Source organism: Triturus cristatus, chromosome 1_2 (assembly GCF_964204655.1).
Source record: "Triturus cristatus chromosome 1_2, aTriCri1.1, whole genome shotgun sequence".
Lineage (NCBI taxonomy): Eukaryota > Metazoa > Chordata > Amphibia > Caudata > Salamandridae > Triturus > Triturus cristatus.
The window spans coordinates 22004455-22031241 of NC_140580.1; positions in this window are offsets into that span (position 1 = coordinate 22004455).

Here is a 26787-nt window from a genome sequence, read left to right on the forward strand (position 1 = left end):
ATTTAGAATTAGGAAAAGAGTGCAGGTGCACTCAGTGACGTGGCCAAAGAGGGAATGAAAGATCTGAAATTGGATTATAGATTAAAAGCTGTTCCGAATAGGGTCCCAAAATACGTTTGGCCCATGGCCCCCAAAATTCTTAAGATGTCCCTGGCGCCGCCCTGAGACTAGCTGGAGTGAAAGGAAGGACTCCTGTGCCTTAGTGATGGTCAGAGCTTTAGGTGGATTTAAAAGGTGTGTGTGTGGAGGGGGTCTATGTAACGAAGGGTGTGGCCTAATAGAGTAGAATACAACCCTGCACTGCATAAGTTCATAAACAAAAACTTTTTTCACAAAACCATAAGCTGAAAACGTTAAGCACCAATATATTTAAAATGATAGAGAAACATTGTTCTCTTCCATTAGAAACAGTAAGTCTGAAAAGGACATTTTGGATAAAAATACAGGTATTTTTAAACAGCTAACTAATTTTCTGGGTTAGTTACTACAGGCTTTCCATTTTCATACTGCATGCAAACGCCTAACAGATTGTTTGGGTTACTTTGATTTATCAGCAAAGGAAGCAGAAATGTTCCCTTTCCATTTGACAATACTATGCAGAAATATGATTCCCAGTAGATGTCCTACAGGTTTTCCTTAAAGCCTCGGCAGTCAGGGAAAAGTAAGAAAACAGTAATACTGGATGAAGCGCTTAAAAAAACTCGACGAGAGACAAGCAGCAATGACAATAAATAAATACCCAGTGATCAGGGTTCAGTTAGAGAAAGAGAGCAGAGTGTGATAGGCTAGGAATGTTTATGCATGTGTGCTGACAGTCACTTAAGCAGGACGTTAGAGCATAAACGAGAAATAAAACAAAAATCAACTTTACACAACTTAACATGGTTGCAGTGAACACTGATTCCCAGTACCATGGAGAAGGAAGGAATTTAAAAGATTGATGTATTCTCCGTTTTAAGCCCTCTTCTTTTGTCTCATCATCTGAAAATGTGCCTATATTTGGCGCGTCCTTTCTCTTGATGGACAGGAATTCTATGTAGAATGATAGTGATCCATTAGGAACTTTAAGTGAAACCCTTGGAAAGTATGTCCTTTTAAAATTTATTTTGGGCTTATAAAATATCCAGAAGCTGCTAATACTGGGCGGCAGGAGCCCAAGCAGCAGCTTTATCACTTGAGGTCTGTCCACCATGCCCACCCTTCTTGCCCCCTGCAGATTCTGTGGCCATGCACTTTCAGATCATCATCATGTGATCATACCTTCCAATTAGCTGCTGATCGGGGCAGTAGACCTAACAAAGCAATCTCTTTGAGTTTACAACAGACCCCGGGACGACTACTGAGGCCAGATTTTCTTCATGCTGAGCGTAAAAATAGAGGGCTCGATATGGACCCGTCTCAGTGCCTGCTTTTTAAAACTGGGCTGAGCACCAACAGGACGCAGACCAATTAAAGCCCTGGTGATGGTAGTCATAATGGCAACTAAACTGACAATTCTAGCAAGATTGAGTCTGGCAGAACTGCCTTTGGTACTAGACGGGACATAAAGAGCATGGCATATATTGGGGACTGTAAACATTATATCATGAGCAGAATGAGAGTTCGTGAAGATTTGGTCTCCATTGTTAATGTTCTTCTTAAGGGATTCCCTGTCTTCATAGCACTATTTCTTATCCACGTAGCACTGCGTTGCCACCGAATGCCAGGGTCAGACTGGCAGCCACCACTTCGCTCGTCTCCGCCCTGCTCACAGTCACAAATCCACTGCGCTGGCTGCGGAACCGGGCCGGGGCCTAACCTTTTCTTTTTAATTCCGGCCCGGCCGGCCCCTGAGGCAGTGCCATAATCAGGAATTGCATATTTGTATGCAAACGACTGGACTCACCTGCGGGCGGCAGACAGGGGGTCTAGATATAATTAAATTATGGGGGGCTCTCCTCAGCGTCGTCTCTCTGGCCTCTGATATCATTCATGAGATGACTGCCTCCTCTTCGACCTCGCCTCACCCAGTCACGCGCACTTTTTGTAATGATGATCATGCGCATTGGAGCTCGCGCAATAAACATTTTATTGAGCGAGCCCCAATGCGCAAGATCATCATCACCAGACCCACCCCTGCTAAGGGGGTGAACTGTGAAACCGCGGCACGCAGACTCAGGGCGGCAAGAGAAATCTGCGCGCTGCACGTAGGTGCAGCCAGGTGGATTTCTTTTATTAAAATAAAATTGGGTCACGGACACGGACGGTGCGTGCAGCACCAGCAGCATACTTGTACTTGAATGTTTGCTGCCTTGAGCGGAGGGAGCAGAGATGAGGCGGAGTACTAGTCTGAATGTGTGTCAGACTACTACTGACTCTCTCAGGTCGGTCGGACGGTCACGGTCAGGGACAGGGTCCAAATCGGCTCGTCTCAAAACCGGCCCCCTGTCTCAAAACCGGCCCCCAACCCATCCAGCCTACCGGGGGATTGCCCGGTGCCCGGCATTATCAGTCCGGCCCTGCCCACTATGGCCTAATGCGGGCCCCAGAAGAATGGCATGCTAGAGTTTTGTATTCTACTGGGAGATCACTGTCCATTGGCTGGAAGTGGTTATTCGCATGGAGTGCAAAGGCCAATATGCAAATGTGTTTACTATAACAGAACAAAGGCATAGCTCAGCTTCTGTTTACTAAATGGCTGGCTTGACAATGTTCTTTTCTCCTCAGCAAATATCAACATAGATATGCAGAGGTATCCAGACACACTGAATGCAAATTAGAAACGCTGGAGGTCACTTCATGCTTCCTCTCCAAAATGCAAATAAAAGAAAGCTTCACTTCATCCTTTTGTCCTTTTAATCAACACAACCCCTTGAATTTTGTACGAACTGAGTACGTTTTAATCTGGTACTGCAAGCAACTTCAGAATTGCTACTACAAAGAAAGGTGTCTGGGATTGCTCTGTTGACCATACTTACTCTATTTACATATTTTCTCTAAAAGTACACTGTAGGAACAATTAAGAGAAGTAGATTTACTTATCAAGAAGGCAGCTTAGACAACCACCATGCAGAAAGCGCCCTGTCAGCAAAACCGTCGCCCCCGGAATCCACACATGGGAATCCTTCACAACATTCCTCTTCAGGATTCCACATGACAAGTAGAACACAACATACCTTTCTCGTTAAAAAAAACCCATAAAAACTAAAACATAGAAAGTAACTATATACAAAATGCTAGTGACATATATAATACATATGATGCCAAAATCAAGATAGTATAAATTAATACTGAACACAATCTTTCAGTTTCATGGGCACATTCTTAATACATGAACTTCTCCTCACTTCCACTACGTGTTCTTCACTGATAGGTTGAGTATCTGTTGCAAAATCATCCTGGCCCTGGGCACCCCCCAACTTTTTGCTGACTGGTACTGTTTGTAACTGACTTTGACTGACCCTGGGCTCTGCCTAACCAGGCCCAGGGCCAGTGCTTTGATGAAAACACTTAGGGGCAGATTTACAAGCCCCTGCGCCACCAGTACATCACTTTTTGTGACGTACTGGTGGCGCATGTTACTACTCCATATTTACAAGGACAGGAATAGTCACCCTGTGTGGCTTTTCCTGTCCTTGTAAATATGGCCCCTTTACACGCAGCACTTTGCGTGTAAGGGGTGTTCCATGGGTGTTGCTGTGGATGTTCCCACGCAACACCTATGGAACAAGACACATTTCCAGATTTATGAGTTATCGTAAATCTGGAAATGCGTCTGAATGCTACGGCGAGTCGCAACGAGGAGAAATGTTTTCATTTCTCCTCGTTTTTTCCTCTTTTAATGCGTGCTGCATTCTACAGCACGCATTGAAAGAGGACAATGCCTGTAGTGATTGTTTTGCACCTTCCTGCACAAAAACAATCTCCCCATGACGCAGGCATTCTTGCACCATGGTGCAAGGATGCCTACGCCAGTGCATGGCAGCAGTTTGTGTGCCAGTGCAGGGGAAAGCACAGGAATGCAACATATTATTGTAAATATGTTGCATTCCTGTGCTTCGGAAGTGCAGCAGCGTGGCGCAGCCAAAGGGCTTGCGTTAACGAGCTGCAGCATTTCCTTGTAAATCTGCTCCCTAGAATACAGTGAAAACACCTACATACACTAGGGTACACTAAGGGTTGGGGTACCCCTGTGATTGGCAGGACATACCCCTAAAGTCTCCCCTAGGTGTTCCTGGGGTGGGGGTCCTGTCGATATATGTAGTGTACTTATAAAATATGTTTTTATAAGCCCTGGTACTTCCAAAATGGCCCAAGTCACTTTTCCCATTGCAAATCCCATGCCATAAGTTAACATTGGAAAAGGTTATTAGTTAATAACTGGTGAAAGAAAAGCCATATAACTAGGATTAAAGGACTCAGTAGAATGGTAATGATAAATCCAACAATATGGTATTGTTGAATTTATTGTAAAATGTACAGACAAGAAGTTATAAGACTTTTTTTTGTCTGTATGCCAAAATTCAACCCTGTACTGCTCTGCCCTGATTGGTCAGAGATATGTGGCTGAGCCTGGCTGCCTAGAAGAGGTGATTAATGACTCCTGGGGTAGGAAGCCTCTCGGGGAGGAGAGGTTGCTGGGTACAGGAATGCCAGAGCAGGGGTATGAGTTGTAAACCATGGACTTCAAGCGAAGGGGAGGACCCCTGTTCACCTCCAGCCAGATGCTAGGATTAAGGAAGGAATGAGCTGATACAAGGGGGAGAGACTATGGAGAATAGCCATCCTAGGGGTGTGACTAGCCAGGTCTTCTCTCCCTGCTGAAAATTCTGACATATTGAATTTTGGAAGAATAGTGGTTTCTGGTCTAGCATTCTGCCCCACTCTGCAGGAAGTGGTCAGGACCTTTGGGTGGAACCCTGCAGCTCATTGGACAGGAGTGCCCTCCTGCTTGACCCCAGAGAACACTGAATAAGTATCTGAGGGGGTAGTGCCTCTCACATCTGCTGCTTGAAACTTAAGAGAAACAGAAGGGTTTGCGCTGAAGAGTTTGATTTGTATTTCCAAAGGCCTGCACTCTGACGTTTGCACCTTTTTGCACCATTTGAAACTACAGCCCTGTGGATCAAACCTGCTTCAAAGGGACTAAAGAGTGGACTTCCTGCAAGCTATGGGTTAACAGAGCTCACCTGGACCATCATCACTAAGAATCCCCAGCCTCGAGAACTACCAGTGCATTTGTAAGGGTTTTGTTTTCCATTTTGGTGTCATTTAGAAGATAAAAATATTTCCTATTTTTATAAATTGGTGTTGGATTTTTATTTTGTGCTGTGACTTAATTATTTACTGAATTTTTGTTTTTAATGCTTTCCATACCTGTCTTTGAAGTTCATCCTGCCTGCTTGCGGACACGTTACTAAGGGTTGAGCATAGGAATAATTTTCTAAGACCTATTCTGAGCCCTATACTGTGATAGTGGCCTTATTGCCAGTGGCAGACCTACATTTGCCCCTGCCAATAATCCACTTTCCAACAGTATCACATTGTACCTCTTGATTATCTAAAACGGTAGTTGGAACAGAGCCCTGCCCAACAAGTGTCTTGCTCCCACTGACATCAGACTCACTAAAACCCTGAACATTCAGACCATAATACATATCACCAGAACCAGCAATCCATTCACAATCCTCATTAAGCTTACTGTAAGGATATTTCCTACCCGGAGTTACCCTGTCCTTCGAAACTTCAGTGCAACACATTCCACAACATTGCTCTTCAGGATTTCACATGACAGGAAGAACAAAACAAACACCTTGCTTGTAAAAGTGCTCACTGGCTCAGGGGGTTAACTACTATCAAGAGCTACAGCAAACACTGAGCAGGAAATGTGCAGCGCCTCCTGTATGTGAGTCACAAACACACACTGCAATGGGGTATGAGGCGCTAAATAAAGCATGAAAATACAATGGTCTGTGCAGAGGCACCATAATTATGAAGTTCACTCTGTCCTCACACCACAAGTTCACACTCTCGCTCACTCAATCACTCACTTTCTCACTCACCCACTCGCTCACCGTCCAGCCATCCCAGTGGATGAAAGCTGCTGCCTAAGGGATTTGAAAGTTGTGGAATCCTACAAGGTAGAATCGACATGTTTTTACATCCCCACCAAGCTGCCAGGGATCGGGATATGTTGGTGACCTGGCTTAGTCTGCCACAGAGTGAGAGCCCTGGAATGGAATGTATCTGTACCTATGAGATCTACAGCATCGTGTGTGTCTCTTCAGATCTTCCCATTCTTTTTCAGGTGGGTAAATCCTGCGTCCTCACCGAAGGGGTTGTCAATGACCAGTATAATCTGCAAAAAGTCAGGGAGGAATGGGACTTACATCAATCTGGAAACGATAAGCATTACTCAAGAGGTGTATTGTAGAATGTGACAAACAAGCAGTTGATAGTAGTCTGGAAACGTCTGTACCCAAAAGCATAAATCAATGGAAAAAACGATCGGAGCAAATTAGAAATTGAAACTAAAAAACTAGAATCCATACGTATTGCGACTGTCTGCCCAGAGATTCTTAGTAAACTATGTTGATATAGTCTGAGTAGGATAAACTCATCATGAGGAATAATGATATTTTGGTTAGAAATTCTGAGGGCAAGAATCCAAAGTGAAATCAAAAAAGCTAGTGGCATCGGATGTATGATATTACAACGAATGCCTTTATTAGGCAGCCTTTACCACACAATGGTTTACCACGCATTGTCTTTATTGCGCTATTCTTTACCACGCAGTGTCTTTACCACCCATTGCCTTTATTACGCATCTTTACCACGCATATACCTTTTCCATGCATGACTTTACAACAAGATGGTTAGTATATATTAGGTAAGTGAAACCTATATATATATATACAAATATATATTTCTCCTACCCAACAATTCAAAAAGGTACCGACACAGCTGGAATCTTTAATAAGCGATTGTATTATCTTGGTGGTTTGACTCATTTTGGCAGTTGCTACTGCCTTGTTCACATAACGTAGATCCCATTATTCATCATGCATAAAGACCACCGCATGTACGTACAGAGTGACATAGACATAGTAAACATACGAAAACTTATCAAATAATTTTTAACTTTTCCTTCTTTGTTTTTCTTTGCTTCTTTTCTCTCAATTGGTGGATATTACAATAAAGTGGTTTCAGTGCATATACTCCAATAAAGTTACAAAAAAAATACAGTAATAATACCAACAAGATCTTGAACATTTAACAATCGTGGTTCATCAAAATTCATCATGGTCAGACTGGTTGTTATATAGTTATTGCCTACCGCTGGATTGGTATTGACAATATCTCTAGCCCAAGTGAGCTCAATATGTATGCTGTAAGTGACATTTCAAAAAGTTGACTAGGGATAAAATGGAGAAATTATCACAGCTCTAATACAAAAAGGAATACAATTATTATTTACTTACATTTCTCACTCGTCCCAGTCAATTAGGCTAGGGTCATGTGTCCCAAGTGGGATTTTAACTTTCCAACCACCCCGTGACATGACGTCAAACACCAATAACAAAAAATCTTCAAAAAGTAGACCTATATCATTCCAGCAAATCGAAAACCAGCCTATCACAAATCTGCCAGTGGACCTGATTTTCAAATGTATAACCTCAATCCTAATAACACCTTCCATCAATTTCATGAAAATTCATACATGGAAACAAGAGAAGGAGTGCGACTCGGTATTACCTCAAATGCAAAAAATGGAAAATTAAATATCTAAATTGTGTAGAGAAAAAACAGTGCGTACTATGTGTACCTAAAAATATATATCATACTTATACTATCGGTCTACAACTCACTATATGAAAAGAGAAGTGGTGGGCTGAAAGTTTATTACTGACTATTCATCAGAATTCAGTCCATTAGGAAGTTTTGTGTTAAGAGTGATGATGTATCTGAACTCGAGTTTCTTTAGCTGGAGTTCCATGTTGCCTCCTCTGATGTTTTTGGGAACTGAGTCTATGACATAGTAGACCAATTTGTCCGCATTGCCATTGTGGGATTCATGCATATGTCGGGCAACTGGGTAGCATTTGTCTCATTGTTGACAGCTCTCCGATGTTGCATGATTCCTCATGTGAACCATGTGGGTTGTACTGTCCACATACCTCTTTGGACAAGTGCATTGCAGTATATAGATTACATAGTCACTCCAGCAATTATAAGAACTGTGTATCTGGAGTGGAGTTTTCAATAAAGGTGATGTAACTTCTTTTACATTGAGACCATGTTTACTTGCCTTGCATCTATGGCATCGTTGGAACCCTAGATTCACTCTCAGCCATGTATCTCATTGATGCACTTCTGGGCTGTGGACCACCAATTCCTGGTGCATTGACTTGGCATGTTTAAAGGTAAGTAGGGGCTTCTTGGGAACAGAATAACCAATCACTGGATCACTCTTAATGAGGTTCCAATGTTTTGTTAGAATGCCTCGGAATAACGGTTGATCTGTATGATAGCCTGTGCTCATCCTAAGTTTTCCCATCTCTACTGTCTTTTTCTCCTTTTTAGCAAATAGTAGAGTTTCCCGCTCTTTCATATCCGCTTTTGTTTTTTGTTTGCTCTAATGTCTCATAGCAGTAGCCCCCTGCTGCAAACCTGTTCTGGAGTTCCATTTGGGCCTCCCTCAATGTGGTATCATCAATGCAATTCCTCCTCATGCGGAGATATTCAGCATAAGGGATGCTATTTTTTAATTTGGTAGGATGGAAACTACCCGCATGAAAAATTGAGTTTCCTGCTGTAGGCTTCCTATATGTTTTTGTATGAATTGTATTGTTTTTTACAAAAATAGCCAAATCAAAAAAGTGTACTTCCGAGATGCTGACATTGGATGTAAAGTTGAGATTCAAGCAGTTGCTATTCAGTTTTTCAGCAAATGCCATTGCTGATTCTGGGGTACCATCCCACAGAATAAAAAGATCATCTATAAAACGTGTCCATAGGAGTATGTTTTCCGACCATTCTGTGGCAAATTCAACCGAGCAAAGCTGCTCTAAAAATGAGACCTATATCATTCCAGAAAATCTAAAACCAGCCTATCACAAACCTGTCAGTGGACCTGATTCTCAAATGTATAAGCTCAATCCTAATAACATCCTCCATCAATTTCATGAACCTTTATGCATGGAAACAGAAGGAGTGCGAATTGGTATTGTTATCTCAAATACAGAACAAGGGAATGTACTGTTATGCGAAATATTATTTTAAAATTTAAAAATTGGAAATGAACCACCATCCTTTTATATATTCAGATGTATTTATAAGGATACAATTACTATACAGTAAGTCTAGAGTGTGCTGTGTTGATTTATGAGCGTGATGAATAATCCTGATATAGTGGGAGTTTTTATTTGCCCTTTATTGTGATTTAAGCTTAAACGCATATGTTATAATTGTTTACATACACAAATGATTAACTGAATATTGAGAAGAGGATGCATGTTAAAAGATGGCGACCAAAATAAGGTGAAATACGCTGTCCTCTTTCTGTTTTCACGAACGCTGTGTGATGTCATGATATTTAAACTGCTTTGGAGAAAATGGCGTTTTTTGTCATGAACAAGGTTCCCCATAAACTACTTGGGTAACTTAATGCATGGAGTTCAGCATCCTTCTTCGAAGCAGGAAGGAGTTTGTTGCATTTGTGGGGCAATTGTGGATGCCCTGGACCCGCGTCACCACTGACGATACAGATGCATGCTAGCGCCCGACTAAGCAAATCTGCATTTCTCTTGTGGGAGCCCCAATTTAAAAATAGAGCATTCTGATTGGCCCATGGAGCTTTAGTTCCCTTGGGGCCATCTCGCTCCCATAGGAGTTAGACTTCTCTGAGCGCTCTGATTGCCTGCCAACAACATGCGAAAAATGTTTCTTGCAGCCATTGCAGGACTCAGGGACTTACTCACCTGTCCTGAAAGGGCCAACAAAATGAAAATAAATGGCAACAATTCTGCAAACCTATGAGACTCTTTCAGGTTAAAACAAGCATTTACTATGCAATGGTCCCGGCATTTTTAAAGTTAGAGCTATTGGCATTGCTCATGACATTATTTTTGTTTATGTTTTTGTTTTTAAAACATTTAACCCCTTCGCTGCTAGGCCTTTTCCCCTCCTGTGCTAAGCCTTTTTTGGGCTATTTGGGGTAGTGCGCGCTTAGGCCCCTGTAACTTTTTGACCACATTAGGTATCCACGCCAAATTTGCGTCCTTTTCTTCCAACATCTTGGGAATTCTAAAGGTACCCAGGGTTTGTGGATTCTCCTAGAGGGTTCCCAGAAATTAGTCAAAATACAGCAACATTTTGTTTTTTTTTGTGAAAAATGGGAAAAACGGGCTTCAAATGAAAGCGTCTGGGTTTTTCTCTGCAAATGGTATCAAAAAAGGGTTTGTGGGGCTGAAATCACCATTTCTCCAGCTTTTAGGGAATGACAGAATTTTGTCAGAAAACCAACATTTTTTACACAGTTTTGGCATTTTTCTGGGACATACCCTATTTTTGCTATTTTTTGTGCTTTCAACCTCCCTCCAGTTAATGGTAGAAATGGGTACAAAAACAATAATGGATCCTGCAAAGCTATACATTTTTGAAAAGTAGACAAAATTCTGAATTCAGAAAGGGGTCATTTGTGTAGATCCATCAAGGTTTCTTTATAGAAACTACCAGTTAAATAAAGGAAAAATTAAAAATTAGTTGAAAAAAGCAGCCTTTTGAGTCAACGTTTTCACCTGTAACTTCTTCTAATTATCACATCTCTTAGAAAGCAATGTACCGTTACATCCACTGGACCTTCCTGGTTGTGGGGATATATAGGAATTGTAGGTTCACCAAGAGCCCAACGAACCCAGAGTAAAAAACTGAGCAGCATTTTGTAATGTTTTTTTTTTTGTTCCGGGTATATAGCAATTATTGTGGGAAAATGTATACATGGAAAAATCGGTATGAAAGACACCTATGTATTTCTGAAATGGGAACAAATTACAGAGTTTAGAAACAGTGCATATTTGCACATTTTCGAAATTGGGAATACTCATACTTGCATGACAATTATTGGTCATTTTTCAAAATGACTTTTTTTTTACACAATGTCTTTCATTTGGAAGGGAGAAATGCATCCAAAATCAATAGGTAATAACAGTTGCTTTAAACATCTGAACTACACTAAGTCTCCCGATAAAAATGGTACCTCACTTGTGTGGGTAGGCATACTGCCCACGACAGGAAGTGGCTCAAAACCTAAGCTGAACACACCACATTTTCACACTGGAAATTTACACTTTATTTGCGAAGAGTCTAGCTGTAGTTTTTGAACCCTAGCCCTGCCGGCACCTAGGGAAACCTAGCAAACCTATACATTTTTGAAAACTAGACACCCAGGGGAATCCAGGATGGGGCGACTTGACTGCCTCCCAACATGGTCTGTTACCCAGAATCCCTTGCAAACGTAAAAAAATTGACAAAAAAAACACATTTTCCCCACATTTCTGGGATGGAAAGTTCTGGAATCTGCGTGGATCCACAAATTTCCACCCACCCCGCGTTCCCCAAAGTCCTACGAGAAAAATGGTACCTCACTTGTGTGGGTCGGCCTAGTGCCCGCGACAGGAAACGGCGCAAAACGCAACGTGGTCACACCTCAATTTTGCAGTGAAAAATGACCCCTTTTTGGCAAAGTGATTAGCTGTAGTTTTTTAACCCTAGCCCTGCCGGCACCTAGGGAAACCTAGCAAACCTATACATTTTTTAAAACTAGACTCCCAGGGGAATCCAGGATGGGGTGACTTGACTGCCTCCCACCATGGTCTGTTACCCAGAATCCCTTGCAAACGTAAAAAAATGACCAAAAAAACACATTTTCCCAACATTTCTGGGATGGAAAGTTCTGGAATCTGCGTGGACCCACAAATTTCCACCCATCCCGCGTTCCCCAAAGTCCTATGAAAAAAATGGTCCCTCACTTGTGCGGGTCGGCCTAGTGCCCGCGACAGGAAACGGCGCAAAACGCAACGTGGTCACACCTCAATTTTGCAGTGAAAAATGACCCCTTTATGGCAAAGTGACTAGCTGTAGTTTTTTAACCCTAGCCCTGCCGGCACCTAGGGAAACCTAGCAAACCTATACATTTTTGAAAACTAGACACCCGGGGGAATCCAGGATGGGGTGACTTGACTGCCTCCCACCATGGTCTGTTACCCAGAATCCCTTGCAAACGTAAAAAAATGACAAAAAAACCACATTTTCCCCACATTTCTGGGATGGAAAGTTCTGGAATCGGCGTGGATCCACAAATTTCCACCCACCCCGCGTTCCCCAAAGTCCTACGAGAAAAATGGTACCTCACTTGTGTGGGTCGGCCTAGTGCCCGCGACAGGAAACGGCGCAAAACGCAACGTGGTCACACCTCAATTTTGCAGTGAAAAATGACCCCTTTATGGCAAAGTGACTAGCTGTAGTTTTTTAACCCTAGCCCTGCCGGCACCTAGGGAAACCTAGCAAACCTATACATTTCTGAAAACTAGACACCCAGGGGAATCCAGGATGGGGTGACTTGCCTGCCTCCCACCATGGTCTGTTACCCAGAATCCCTTGCAAACGTAAAAAAATGACAAAAAAACCACATTTTCCCCACATTTCTGGGATGGAAAGTTCTGGAATCTGCGTGGATCCACAAATTTCCACCCACCCCGCGTTCCCCAAAGTCCTACGAGAAAAATGGTGCCTCACTTGTGCGGGTCGGCCTAGTGCCCGCGACAGGAAACGGTGCAAAATACAACGTGGTCACACCTCAATTTTGCAGTGAAAAATGACCCTTTTTTGGCAAAGTGACTAGCTGTAGTTTTTGATCCCTAGCCCTGCCGGCACCTAGGGAAACCTAGCAAACCTATACATTTTTGAAAACTAGACACCCAGGGGAATCCAGGATGGGGTGACTTGACTGCCTCCCACCATGGTCTGTTACCCAGAATCCCTTGCAAACGTAAAAAAATGACAAAAAAAACACATTTTCCCCACATTTCTGGGATGGAAAGTTCTGGAATCTGCGTGGATCCACAAATTTCCACCCACCCCGCGTTCCCCAAAGTCCTACGAGAAAAATGGTACCTCACTTGTGTGGGTCGGCCTAGTGCCCGCGACAGGAAACGGCGCAAAACGCAACGTGGTCACACCTCAATTTTGCAGTGAAAAATGACCCCTTTATGGCAAAGTGACTAGCTGTAGTTTTTTAACCCTAGCCCTGCCGGCACCTAGGGAAACCTAGCAAACCTATACATTTCTGAAAACTAGACACCCAGGGGAATCCAGGATGGGGTGACTTGCCTGCCTCCCACCATGGTCTGTTACCCAGAATCCCTTGCAAACGTAAAAAAATGACAAAAAAACCACATTTTCCCCACATTTCTGGGATGGAAAGTTCTGGAATCTGCGTGGATCCACAAATTTCCACCCACCCCGCGTTCCCCAAAGTCCTACGAGAAAAATGGTGCCTCACTTGTGCGGGTCGGCCTAGTGCCCGCGACAGGAAACGGTGCAAAATACAACGTGGTCACACCTCAATTTTGCAGTGAAAAATGACCCTTTTTTGGCAAAGTGACTAGCTGTAGTTTTTGATCCCTAGCCCTGCCGGCACCTAGGGAAACCTAGCAAACCTATACATTTTTGAAAACTAGACACCCAGGGGAATCCAGGATGGGGTGACTTGACTGCCTCCCACCATGGTCTGTTACCCAGAATCCCTTGCAAACGTAAAAAAATGACAAAAAAAACACATTTTCCCCACATTTCTGGGATGGAAAGTTCTGGAATCTGCGTGGATCCACAAATTTCCACCCACCCCGCATTCCCCAAAGTCCTACGAGAAAAATGGTACCTCACTTGTGTGGGTCGGCCTAGTGCCCGCGACAGGAAACGGCGCAAAACGCAACGTGGTCACACCTCAATTTTGCAGTGAAAAATGACCCCTTTATGGCAAAGTGACTAGCTGTCGTTTTTTAACCCTAGCCCTGCCAGCACCTAGGGAAACCTAGCAAACCTATACATTTCTGAAAACTAGACACCCAGGGGAATCCAGGATGGGGTGACTTGACTGCCTCCCACCATGGTCTGTTACCCAGAATCCTTTGCAAACATAAAAAAATGACAAAAAAAACACATTTTCCCCACATTTCTGGGATGGAAAGTTCTGGAATCTGCGTGGATCCACAAATTTCCAACCACCCCGCGTTCCCCAAAGTCCTACGAGAAAAATGGTGCCTCACTTGTGCGGGTCGGCTTAGTGCCCGCGACAGGAAACGGCGCAAAATACAACGTGGTCACACCTCAATTTTGCAGTGAAAAATGACCCTTTTTTGGCAAAGTGACTAGCTGTAGTTTTTGATCCCTAGCCCTGCCGGCACCTAGGGAAACCTAGCAAACCTATACATTTTTGAAAACTAGACACCCAGGGGAATCCAGGATGGGGTGACTTGACTGCCTCCCACCATGGTCTGTTACCCAGAATCCCTTGCAAACGTAAAAAAATGACAAAAAAAACACATTTTCCCCACATTTCTGGGATGGAAAGTTCTGGAATCTGCGTGGATCCACAAATTTCCACACACCTCGCGTTCCCCAAAGTCCTACGAGAAAAATGGTACCTCACTTGTGTGAGTCGGCCTAGTGCCCGCGACAGGAAACGGCGCAAAACGCAAGGTGGTCACACCTCAATTTTGCAGTGAAAAATGACCCCTTTTTGGCAAAGTGACTAGCTGTAGTTTTTGAACCCTAGCCCTGCCGGAACCTAGGGAAACCTAGCAAACCTATACATTTTTGAAAACTAGACACCCAGGGGAATCCAGGATGGGGTGACTTGACTGCCTCCCACCCTGGTCTGTTACCCAGAATCCCTTGCAAACGCAAAAAAATGACAAAAAAACACATTTTCCCCACATTTCTGGGATGGAAAGTTCTGGAATCTGCGTGGATCCACAAATTTACACCCACCCCACGTTCCCCAAAGTCCTACGAGAAAAATGGTACCTCACATGTGCGGGTCGGCCTAGTGCCCGCGACAGGAAACGGCGCAAAACGCAACGTGGTCACACCTCAATTTTGCAGTGAAAAATGACCCCTTTTTGGCAAAGTGACTAGCTGTAGTTTTTGAACCCTAGCCTGCCGGCACCTAGGGAAACCTAGCAAACCTATACATTTTTGAAAACTAGACACCCAGGGGAATCCAGGATGGAGTTACTTGACTGCCTCCCACCATGGTCTGTTACCCAGAATCCCTTGCAAACGTAAAAAAATGACAAAAAAAACACATTTTCCCCACATTTCTGGGATGGAAAGTTCTGGAATCTGCGTGGATCCACAAATTTCCACCCACCCCGCGTTCCCCAAAGTCCTACGAGAAAAATGGTACCTCACTTGTGCGGGTCGGCCTAGTGCCCGCGACAGGAAACGGCGCAAAACGCAACGTGGTCACACCTCAATTTTGCAGTGAAAAATGACCCTTTTTTGGCAAAGTGACTAGCTGTAGTTTTTTAACCCTAGCCCTGCCGGCACCTAGGGAAACCTAGCAAACCTATACATTTTTGAAAACTAGATACCCAGGGGAATCCAGGATGGGGTGACTTGACTGCCTCCCACCATGGTCTGTTACCCAGAATCCCTTGCAAACGTAAAAAAATGACAAAAAAAACACATTTTCCCCACATTTCTGGGATGGAAAGTTCTGGAATCGGCGTGGATCCACAAATTTCCACCCACCCCGCGTTCCCCAAAGTCCTACGAGAAAAATGGTACCTCACTTGTGTGGGTCGGCCTAGTGCCCGCGACAGGAAACGGCGCAAAACGCAACGTGGTCACACCTCAATTTTGCAGTGAAAAATGACCCCTTTATGGCAAAGTGACTAGCTGTAGTTTTTTAACCCTAGCCCTGCCGGCACCTAGGGAAACCTAGCAAACCTATACATTTTTGAAAACTAGACACCCAGGGGAATCCAGGATGGGGTGACTTGACTGCCTCCCACCATGGTCTGTTACCCAGAATCCCTTGCAAACGTAAAAAAATGACAAAAAAAACACATTTTCCCCACATTTCTGGGATGGAAAGTTCTGGAATCTGCGTGGATCCACAAATTTCCACCCACCCCGCGTTCCCCAAAGTCCTACGAGAAAAATGGTACCTCACTTGTGTGGGTCGGCCTAGTGCCCGCGACAGGAAACGGCGCAAAACGCAACGTGGTCACACCTCAATTTTGCAGTGAAAAATGACCCCTTTATGGCAAAGTGACTAGCTGTAGTTTTTTAACCCTAGCCCTGCCGGCACCTAGGGAAACCTAGCAAACCTATACATTTCTGAAAACTAGACACCCAGGGGAATCCAGGATGGGGTGACTTGCCTGCCTCCCACCATGGTCTGTTACCCAGAATCCCCTGCAAACGTAAAAAAATGACAAAAAAACCACATTTTCCCCACATTTCTGGGATGGAAAGTTCTGGAATCTGCGTGGATCCACAAATTTCCACCCACCCCGCGTTCCCCAAAGTCCTACGAGAAAAATGGTGCCTCACTTGTGCGGGTCGGCCTAGTGCTAGCGACAGGAAACGGTGCAAAATACAACGTGGTCACACCTCAATTTTGCAGTGAAAAATGACCCTTTTTTGGCAAAGTGACTAGCTGTAGTTTTTGATCCCTAGCCCTGCCGGCACCTAGGGAAACCTAGCAAACCTATACATTTTTGAAAACTAGACACCCAGGGGAATCCAGGATGGGGTGACTTGACTGCCTCCCACCATGGTCTGTTACCCAGAATCCCTTGCAAACGTAAAAAAATGACAAAAAAAACACATTTTCCCCACATTTCTGGGATGGAAAGTTCTGGAATCTGCGTGGATCCACAAATTTCCACCCACCCCGCATTCCCCAAAGTCCTACGAGAAAAATGGTACCTCACTTGTGTGGGTCGGCCTAGTGCCCGCGACAGGAAACGGCGCAAAACGCAACGTGGTCACACCTCAATTTTGCAGTGAAAAATGACCCCTTTATGGCAAAGTGACTAGCTGTCGTTTTTTAACCCTAGCCCTGCCAGCACCTAGGGAAACCTAGCAAACCTATACATTTCTGAAAACTAGACACCCAGGGGAATCCAGGATGGGGTGACTTGACTGCCTCCCACCATGGTCTGTTACCCAGAATCCTTTGCAAACATAAAAAAATGACAAAAAAAACACATTTTCCCCACATTTCTGGGATGGAAAGTTCTGGAATCTGCGTGGATCCACAAATTTCCACCCACCCCGCGTTCCCCAAAGTCCTACGAGAAAAATGGTGCCTCACTTGTGCGGGTCGGCTTAGTGCCCGCGACAGGAAACGGCGCAAAATACAACGTGGTCACACCTCAATTTTGCAGTGAAAAATGACCCTTTTTTGGCAAAGTGACTAGCTGTAGTTTTTGATCCCTAGCCCTGCCGGCACCTAGGGAAACCTAGCAAACCTATACATTTTTGAAAACTAGACACCCAGGGGAATCCAGGATGGGGTGACTTGACTGCCTCCCACCATGGTCTGTTACCCAGAATCCCTTGCAAATGTAAAAAAATGACAAAAAAAACACATTTTCCCCACATTTCTGGGATGGAAAGTTCTGGAATCTGCGTGGATCCACAAATTTCCACACACCTCGCGTTCCCCAAAGTCCTACGAGAAAAATGGTACCTCACTTGTGTGAGTCGGCCTAGTGCCCGCGACAGGAAACGGCGCAAAACGCAAAGTGGTCACACCTCAATTTTGCAGTGAAAAATGACCCCTTTTTGGCAAAGTGACTAGCTGTAGTTTTTGAACCCTAGCCCTGCCGGAACCTAGGGAAACCTAGCAAACCTATACATTTTTGAAAACTAGACACCCAGGGGAATCCAGGATGGGGTGACTTGACTGCCTCCCACCCTGGTCTGTTACCCAGAATCCCTTGCAAACGCAAAGAAATGACAAAAAAACACATTTTCCCCACATTTCTGGGATGGAAAGTTCTGGAATCTGCGTGGATCCACAAATTTCCACCCACCCCACGTTCCCCAAAGTCCTACGAGAAAAATGGTACCTCACATGTGCGGGTCGGCCTAGTGCCCGCGACAGGAAACGGCGCAAAACGCAACGTGGTCACACCTCAATTTTGCAGTGAAAAATGACCCCTTTTTGGCAAAGTGACTAGCTGTAATTTTTGAACCCTAGCCTGCCGGCACCTAGGGAAACCTAGCAAACCTATACATTTTTGAAAACTAGACACCCAGGGGAATCCAGGATGGAGTTACTTGACTGCCTCCCACCATGGTCTGTTACCCAGAATCCCTTGCAAACGTAAAAAAATGACAAAAAAAACACATTTTCCCCACATTTCTGGGATGGAAAGTTCTGGAATCTGCGTGGATCCACAAATTTCCACCCACCCCGCGTTCCCCAAAGTCCTACGAGAAAAATGGTACCTCACTTGTGCGGGTCGGCCTAGTGCCCGCGACAGGAAACGGCGCAAAACGCAACGTGGTCACACCTCAATTTTGCAGTGAAAAATGACCCTTTTTTGGCAAAGTGACTAGCTGTAGTTTTTGATCCCTAGCCCTGCCGGCACCTAGGGAAACCTAGCAAACCTATACATTTTTGAAACCTAGACACCCAGGGGAATCCAGGATGGGGTGACTTGACTGCCTCCCACCATGGTCTGTTACCCAGAATTCCTTGCAAACGTAAAAAATGACAAAAAAAACACATTTTCCCCACATTTCTGGGATGGAAAGTTCTGGAATCTGCGTGGATCCACAAATTTCCACCCACCCCGCGTTCCCCAAAGTCCTACGAGAAAAATGGTGCCTCACTTGTGCGGGTCGGCCTAGTGCCCGCGACAGGAAACGGCGCAAAATTCAACGTGGTCACACCTCAATTTTGCAGTGAAAAATGACCCTTTTTTGGCAAAGTGACTAGCTGTAGTTTTTTAACCCTAGCCCTGCCGGCACCTAGGGAAACCTAGCAAACCTATACATTTCTGAAAACTAGACACCCAGGGGAATCCAGGATGGGGTGACTTGACTGCCTCCCACCATGGTCTGTTACCCAGAATCCCTTGCAAACGTAAAAAAATGACAAAAAAACCACATTTTCCCCACATTTCTGGGATGGAAAGTACTGGAATCTGCGTGGATCCACAAATTTCCACCCACCCCGCGTTCCCCAAAGTCCTACGAGAAAAATGGTGCCTCACTTGTGCGGGTCGGCCTAGTGCCCGCGACAGGAAACGGCGCAAAATACAACGTGGTCACACCTCAATTTTGCAGTGAAAAATGACCCTTTTTTGGCAAAGTGACTAGCTGTAGTTTTTGATCCCTAGCCCTGCCGGCACCTAGGGAAACCTAGCAAACCTATACATTTTTGAAAACTAGACACCCAGGGGAATCCAGGATGGGGTGACTTGACTGCCTCCCACCATGGTCTGTTACCCAGAATCCCTTGCAAACGTAAAAAAATGACAAAAAAAACACATTTTCCCCACATTTCTGGGATGGAAAGTTCTGGAATCTGCGTGGATCCACAAATTTCCACCCACCCCGCATTCCCCAAAGTCCTACGAGAAAAATGGTACCTCACTTGTGTGGGTCGGCCTAGTGCCCGCGACAGGAAACGGCGCAAAACGCAACGTGGTCACACCTCAATTTTGCAGTGAAAAATGACCCCTTTATGGCAAAGTGACTAGCTGTAGTTTTTTAACCCTAGCCCTGCCGGCACCTAGGGAAACCTTGCAAACCTATACATTTCTGAAAACTAGACACCCAGGGGAATCCAGGATGGGGTGACTTGACTGCCTCCCACCATGGTCTGTTACCCAGAATCCCTTGCAAACGTAAAAAAAATGACAAAAAAAACACATTTTCCCCACATTTCTGGGATGGAAAGTTCTGGAATCTGCATGGATCCACAAATTTCCACGCACCCCGCGTTCCCCAAAGTCCTACGAGAAAAATGGTACCTCACTTGTGTGGGTCGGCCTAGTGCCCGCGACAGGAAACGGCGCAAAACGCAAGGTGGTCACACCTCAATTTTGCAGTGAAAAATGACCCCTTTTTGGCAAAGTGACTAGCTGTAGTTTTTGAACCCTAGCCCTGCCGGAACCTAGGGAAACCTAGCAAACCTATACATTTTTGAAAACTAGACACCCAGGGGAATCCAGGATGGGGTGACTTGACTGCCTCCCACCCTGGTCTGTTACCCAGAATCCCTTGCAAACGCAAAAAAATGACAAAAAAACACATTTTCCCCACATTTCTGGGATGGAAAGTTCTGGAATCTGCGTGGATCCACAAATTTCCACCCACCCCACGTTCCCCAAAGTCCTACGAGAAAAATGGTACCTCACATGTGCGGGTCGGCCTAGTGCCCGCCACAGGAAACGGCGCAAAACGCAACGTGGTCACACCTCAATTTTGCAGTGAAAAATGACCCCTTTTTGGCAAAGTGACTAGCTGTAGTTTTTGAACCCTAGCCTGCCGGCACCTAGGGAAACCTAGCAAACCTATACATTTTTGAAAACTAGACACCCAGGGGAATCCAGGATGGAGTGACTTGACTGCCTCCCACCATGGTCTGTTACCCAGAATCCCTTGCAAACGTAAAAAAATGACAAAAAAAACACATTTTCCCCATATTTCTGGGATGGAAAGTTCTGGAATCTGCGTGGATCCACAAATTTCCACCCACCCCGCGTTCCCCAAAGTCCTACGAGAAAAATGGTGCCTCAATTGTGCGGGTCGGCCTAGTGCCCGCGACAGGAAACGGCGCAAAATACAACGTGGTCACACCTCAATTTTGCAGTGAAAAATGACCCTTTTTTGGCAAAGTGACTAGCTGTAGTTTTTGATCCCTAGCCCTGCCGGCACCTAGGGAAACCTAGCAAACCTATACATTTTTGAAAACTAGACACCCAGGGGAATCCAGGATGGGGTGACTTGACTGCCTCCCACCATGGTCTGTTACCCAGAATCCCTTGCAAACGTAAAAAAATGACAAAAAAAACACATTTTCCCCACATTTCTGGGATGGAAAGTTCTGGAATCTGCGTGGATCCACAAATTTCCACCCACCCCGCGTTCCCCAAAGTCCTACGAGAAAAATGGTGCCTCACTTGTGCGGGTCGGCCTAGTGCCCGCGACAGGAAACGGCGCAAAATTCAACGTGGTCACACCTCAATTTTGCAGTGAAAAATGACCCTTTTTTGGCAAAGTGACTAGCTGTAGTTTTTTAACCCTAGCCCTGCCGGCACCTAGGGAAACCTAGCAAACCTATACATTTCTGAAAACTAGACACCCAGGGGAATCCAGGATGGGGTGACTTGACTGCCTCCCACCATGGTCTGTTACCCAGAATCCCTTGCAAACGTAAAAAAATGACAAAAAAACCACATTTTCCCCACATTTCTGGGATGGAAAGTACTGGAATCTGCGTGGATCCACAAATTTCCACCCACCCCGCGTTCCCCAAAGTCCTACGAGAAAAATGGTGCCTCACTTGTGCGGGTCGGCCTAGTGCCCGCGACAGGAAACGGCGCAAAATACAACGTGGTCACACCTCAATTTTGCAGTGAAAAATGACCCTTTTTTGGCAAAGTGACTAGCTGTAGTTTTTGATCCCTAGCCCTGCCGGCACCTAGGGAAACCTAGCAAACCTATACATTTTTGAAAACTAGACACCCAGGGGAATCCAGGATGGGGTGACTTGACTGCCTCCCACCATGGTCTGTTACCCAGAATCCCTTGCAAACGTAAAAAAATGACAAAAAAAACACATTTTCCCCACATTTCTGGGATGGAAAGTTCTGGAATCTGCGTGGATCCACAAATTTCCACCCACCCCGCATTCCCCAAAGTCCTACGAGAAAAATGGTACCTCACTTGTGTGGGTCGGCCTAGTGCCCGCGACAGGAAACGGCGCAAAACGCAACGTGGTCACACCTCAATTTTGCAGTGAAAAATGACCCCTTTATGGCAAAGTGACTAGCTGTAGTTTTTTAACCCTAGCCCTGCCGGCACCTAGGGAAACCTAGCAAACCTATACATTTCTGAAAACTAGACACCCAGGGGAATCCAGGATGGGGTGACTTGACTGCCTCCCACCATGGTCTGTTACCCAGAATCCCTTGCAAACGTAAAAAAAATGACAAAAAAAACACATTTTCCCCACATTTCTGGGATGGAAAGTTCTGGAATCTGCATGGATCCACAAATTTCCACGCACCCCGCGTTCCCCAAAGTCCTACGAGAAAAATGGTACCTCACTTGTGTGGGTCGGCCTAGTGCCCGCGACAGGAAACGGCGCAAAACGCAAGGTGGTCACACCTCAATTTTGAAACGAAAAATGACCCCTTTTTGGCAAAGTGACTAGCTGTAGTTTTTGAACCCTAGCCCTGCCGGAACCTAGGGAAACCTAGCAAACCTATACATTTTTGAAAACTAGACACCCAGGGGAATCCAGGATGGGGTGACTTGACTGCCTCCCACCCTGGTCTGTTACCCAGAATCCCTTGCAAACGCAAAAAAATGACAAAAAAACACATTTTCCCCACATTTCTGGGATGGAAAGTTCTGGAATCTGCGTGGATCCACAAATTTCCACCCACCCCACGTTCCCCAAAGTCCTACGAGAAAAATGGTACCTCACATGTGCGGGTCGGCCTAGTGCCCGCCACAGGAAACGGCGCAAAACGCAACATGGTCACACCTCAATTTTGCAGTGGAAAATGACCCCTTTTTGGCAAAGTGACTAGCTGTAGTTTTTGAACCCTAGCCTGCCGGCACCTAGGGAAACCTAGCAAACCTATACATTTTTGAAAACTAGACACCCAGGGGAATCCAGGATGGAGTGACTTGACTGCCTCCCACCATGGTCTGTTACCCAGAATCCCTTGCAAACGTAAAAAAATGACAAAAAAACACATTTTCCCCACATTTCTGAGATGGAAAGTTCTGGAATCTGCGTGGATCCACAAATTTCCACCCACCCCGCGTTCCCCAAAGTCCTACGAGAAAAATGGTACCTCACTTGTGCGGGTCGGCCTAGTGCCCGCGACAGGAAACGGCGCAAAACGCAACGTGGTCACACCTCAATTTTGCAGTGAAAAATGACCCTTTTTTGGCAAAGTGACTAGCTGTAGTTTTTGATCCCTAGCCCTGCCGGCACCTAGGGAAACCTAGCAAACCTATACATTTTTGAAAACTAGACACCCAGGGGAATCCAGGATGGGGTGACTTGACTGCCTCCCACCATGGTCTGTTACCCAGAATTCCTTGCAAACGTAAAAAATGACAAAAAAAACACATTTTCCCCACATTTCTGGGATGGAAAGTTCTGGAATCTGCGTGGATCCACAAATTTCCACCCACCCCGCGTTCCCCAAAGTCCTACGAGAAAAATGGTGCCTCACTTGTGCGGGTCGGCCTAGTGCCCGCGACAGGAAACGGCGCAAAATTCAACGTGGTCACACCTCAATTTTGCAGTGAAAAATGACCCTTTTTTGGCAAAGTGACTAGCTGTAGTTTTTTAACCCTAGCCCTGCCGGCACCTAGGGAAACCTAGCAAACCTATACATTTCTGAAAACTAGACACCCAGGGGAATCCAGGATGGGGTGACTTGACTGCCTCCCACCATGGTCTGTTACCCAGAATCCCTTGCAAACGTAAAAAAATGACAAAAAAACCACATTTTCCCCACATTTCTGGGATGGAAAGTACTGGAATCTGCGTGGATCCACAAATTTCCACGCACCCCGCGTTCCCCAAAGTCCTACGAGAAAAATGGTGCCTCACTTGTGCGGGTCGGCCTAGTGCCCGCGACAGGAAACGGCTCAAAATACAACGTGGTCACACCTCAATTTTGCAGTGAAAAATGACCCTTTTTTGGCAAAGTGACTAGCTGTAGTTTTTGATCCCTAGCCCTGCCGGCACCTAGGGAAACCTAGCAAACCTATACATTTTTGAAAACTAGACACCCAGGGGAATCCAGGATGGGGTGACTTGACTGCCTCCCACCATGGTATGTTACCCAGAATCCCTTGCAAACGTAAAAAAATGACAAAAAAAACACATTTTCCCCACATTTCTGGGATGGAAAGTTCTGGAATCTGCGTGGATCCACAAATTTCTACCCACCCCGCATTCCCCAAAGTCCTACGAGAAAAATGGTACCTCACTTGTGTGGGTCGGCCTAGTGCCCGCGACAGGAAACGGCGCAAAACGCAACGTGGTCACACCTCAATTTTGCAGTGAAAAATGACCCCTTTATGGCAAAGTGACTAGCTGTAGTTTTTTAACCCTAGCCCTGCCGGCACCTAGGGAAACCTAGCAAACCTATACATTTCTGAAAACTAGACACCCAGGGGAATCCAGGATGGGGTGACTTGACTGCCTCCCACCATGGTCTGTTACCCAGAATCCCTTGCAAACGTAAAAAAATGACAAAAAAAACACATTTTCCCCACATTTCTGGGATGGAAAGTTCTGGAATCTGCATGGATCCACAAATTTCCACGCACCCCGCGTTCCCCAAAGTCCTACGAGAAAAATGGTACCTCACTTGTGTGGGTCGGCCTAGTGCCCGCGACAGGAAACGGCGCAAAACGCAACGTGGTCACACCTCAATTTTGCAGTGAAAAATGACCCTTTTTTGGCAAAGTGACTAGCTGTAGTTTTTGATCCCTAGCCCTGCCGGCACCTAGGGAAACCTAGCAAACCTATACATTTTTGAAAACTAGACACCCAGGGGAATCCAGGATGGGGTGACTTGACTGCCTCCCACCATGGTCTGTTACCCAGAATTCCTTGCAAACGTAAAAAATGACAAAAAAAACACATTTTCCCCACATTTCTGGGATGGAAAGTTCTGGAATCTGCGTGGATCCACAAATTTCCACCCACCCCGCGTTCCCCAAAGTCCTACGAGAAAAATGGTACCTCACTTGTGCGGGTCGACCTAGTGCCCGCGACAGGAAACGGCGCAAAACGCAACGTGGTCACACCTCAATTTTGCAGTGAAAAATGACCCTTTTTTGGCAAAGTGACTAGCTGTAGTTTTTGATCCCTAGCCCTGCCGGCACCTAGGGAAACCTAGCAAACCTATACATTTTCGAAAACTGGACACCCAGGGGAATCCAGGATGGGGTGACTTGACTGCCTCCCACCATGGTCTGTTACCCAGAAACCCTTGCAAACGTAAAAAAATGACAAAAAAAACACATTTTCCCCACATTTCTGGGATGGAAAGTTTTGGAATCTGCGTGGATCCACAAATTTCCACCCATCCCGCGTTCCCCAAAGTCCTACGAGAAAAATGGTACCTCACTTGTGCGGGTCGGCCTAGTGCCCGCGACAGGAAACGGCGCAAAACGCAACGTGGTCACTCCTCAATTTTGCAGTGAAAAATGACCCCTTTTTGGCAAAGTGACTAGCTGTAGTTTTTGAACCCTAGCCCTGCCGGCACCTAGGGAAACCTAGCAAACCTATACATTTTTGAAAACTAGACACCCAGGGGAATCCAGGATGGGGTGACTTGACTGCCTCCCACCATGGTCTGTTACCCAGAATCCCTTGCAAACATAAAAAAATGACAAAAAAAACACATTTTCCCCACATTTCTGGGATGGAAAGTTCTGGAATCTGCGTGGATCCACAAATTTCCACCCACCCCGCGTTCCCCAAAGTCCTACGAGAAAAATGGTACCTCACTTGTGCAGGTCGGCCTAGTGCCCGCGACAGGAAACGGCGCAAAACGCAACGTGGTCACACCTCAATTTTGCAGTGAAAAATTACCCTTTTTTGGCAAAGTGACTAGCTGTAGTTTTTGAACCCTAGCCCTGCCGGCACCTAGGGAAACCTACCAAACCCAGACATTTCTGAAAACTAGACACCCGGCGGCTTCCAGGGAGGTATGGCTTGCGTGGATCCCCCAACGTTTGCTTACCCAGAATCCCCTGCAAACCTCAATTTTAGCTGAAAAAATCACTATTTTCACACATTTTGGGGTGGGAAAGTTGTGGCATCACCGGGCTCACACAAATTTACCACCACCCAGCGTTCCCCCAGGTCTCCCGGTAAAAATGGTGCCTCACTTGTGTGGGAGGCCCAAGTACCCGCGGCAGGCAAGGGCCCAAAACGTAGTGAGGCGACATCAAAATGGCCTATCGCAAAACCACCTGGTTTTGCAAGGGGTGTCACTTAGGTTTTTGGCCCGGTGCGCGGCGGCCATCTAGGGAAACCTACCAAACCCACGCATTTCTGAAAACTCGACACCAGGCGGCTTCCAGGGAGGTATGGCTTGCGTGGATCCCCCAACGTTTCCTTACCCAGAATCCCCTGCAAACCTCAATTTTTGCTGAAAAACTCACTTTTTTCACACATTTTGGGGTGGGAAAGTAGTGGCATCACCGGGCTCACACAAATTTACCACCACCCAGCGTTCCCCCAGGTCTCCCGGTAAAAATGGTGCCTCACTTGTGTGGGAGGCCCAAGTACCCGCGGCAGGCAAGGGCCCAAAACGTAGTGAGGCGACATCAAAATGGCCTATCGCAAAACCACCTGGTTTTGCAAGGGGGGTCCCTTAGGTTTTTGGGCCGGTGCGCGGCGGCCATCTAGGGAAACCTACCAAACCCACGCATTTCTGAAAACTAGACACCCAGGGGCTTCCAGGGAGGTATGGCTTGCGTGGATCCCCCAACTTTTCCTTAACC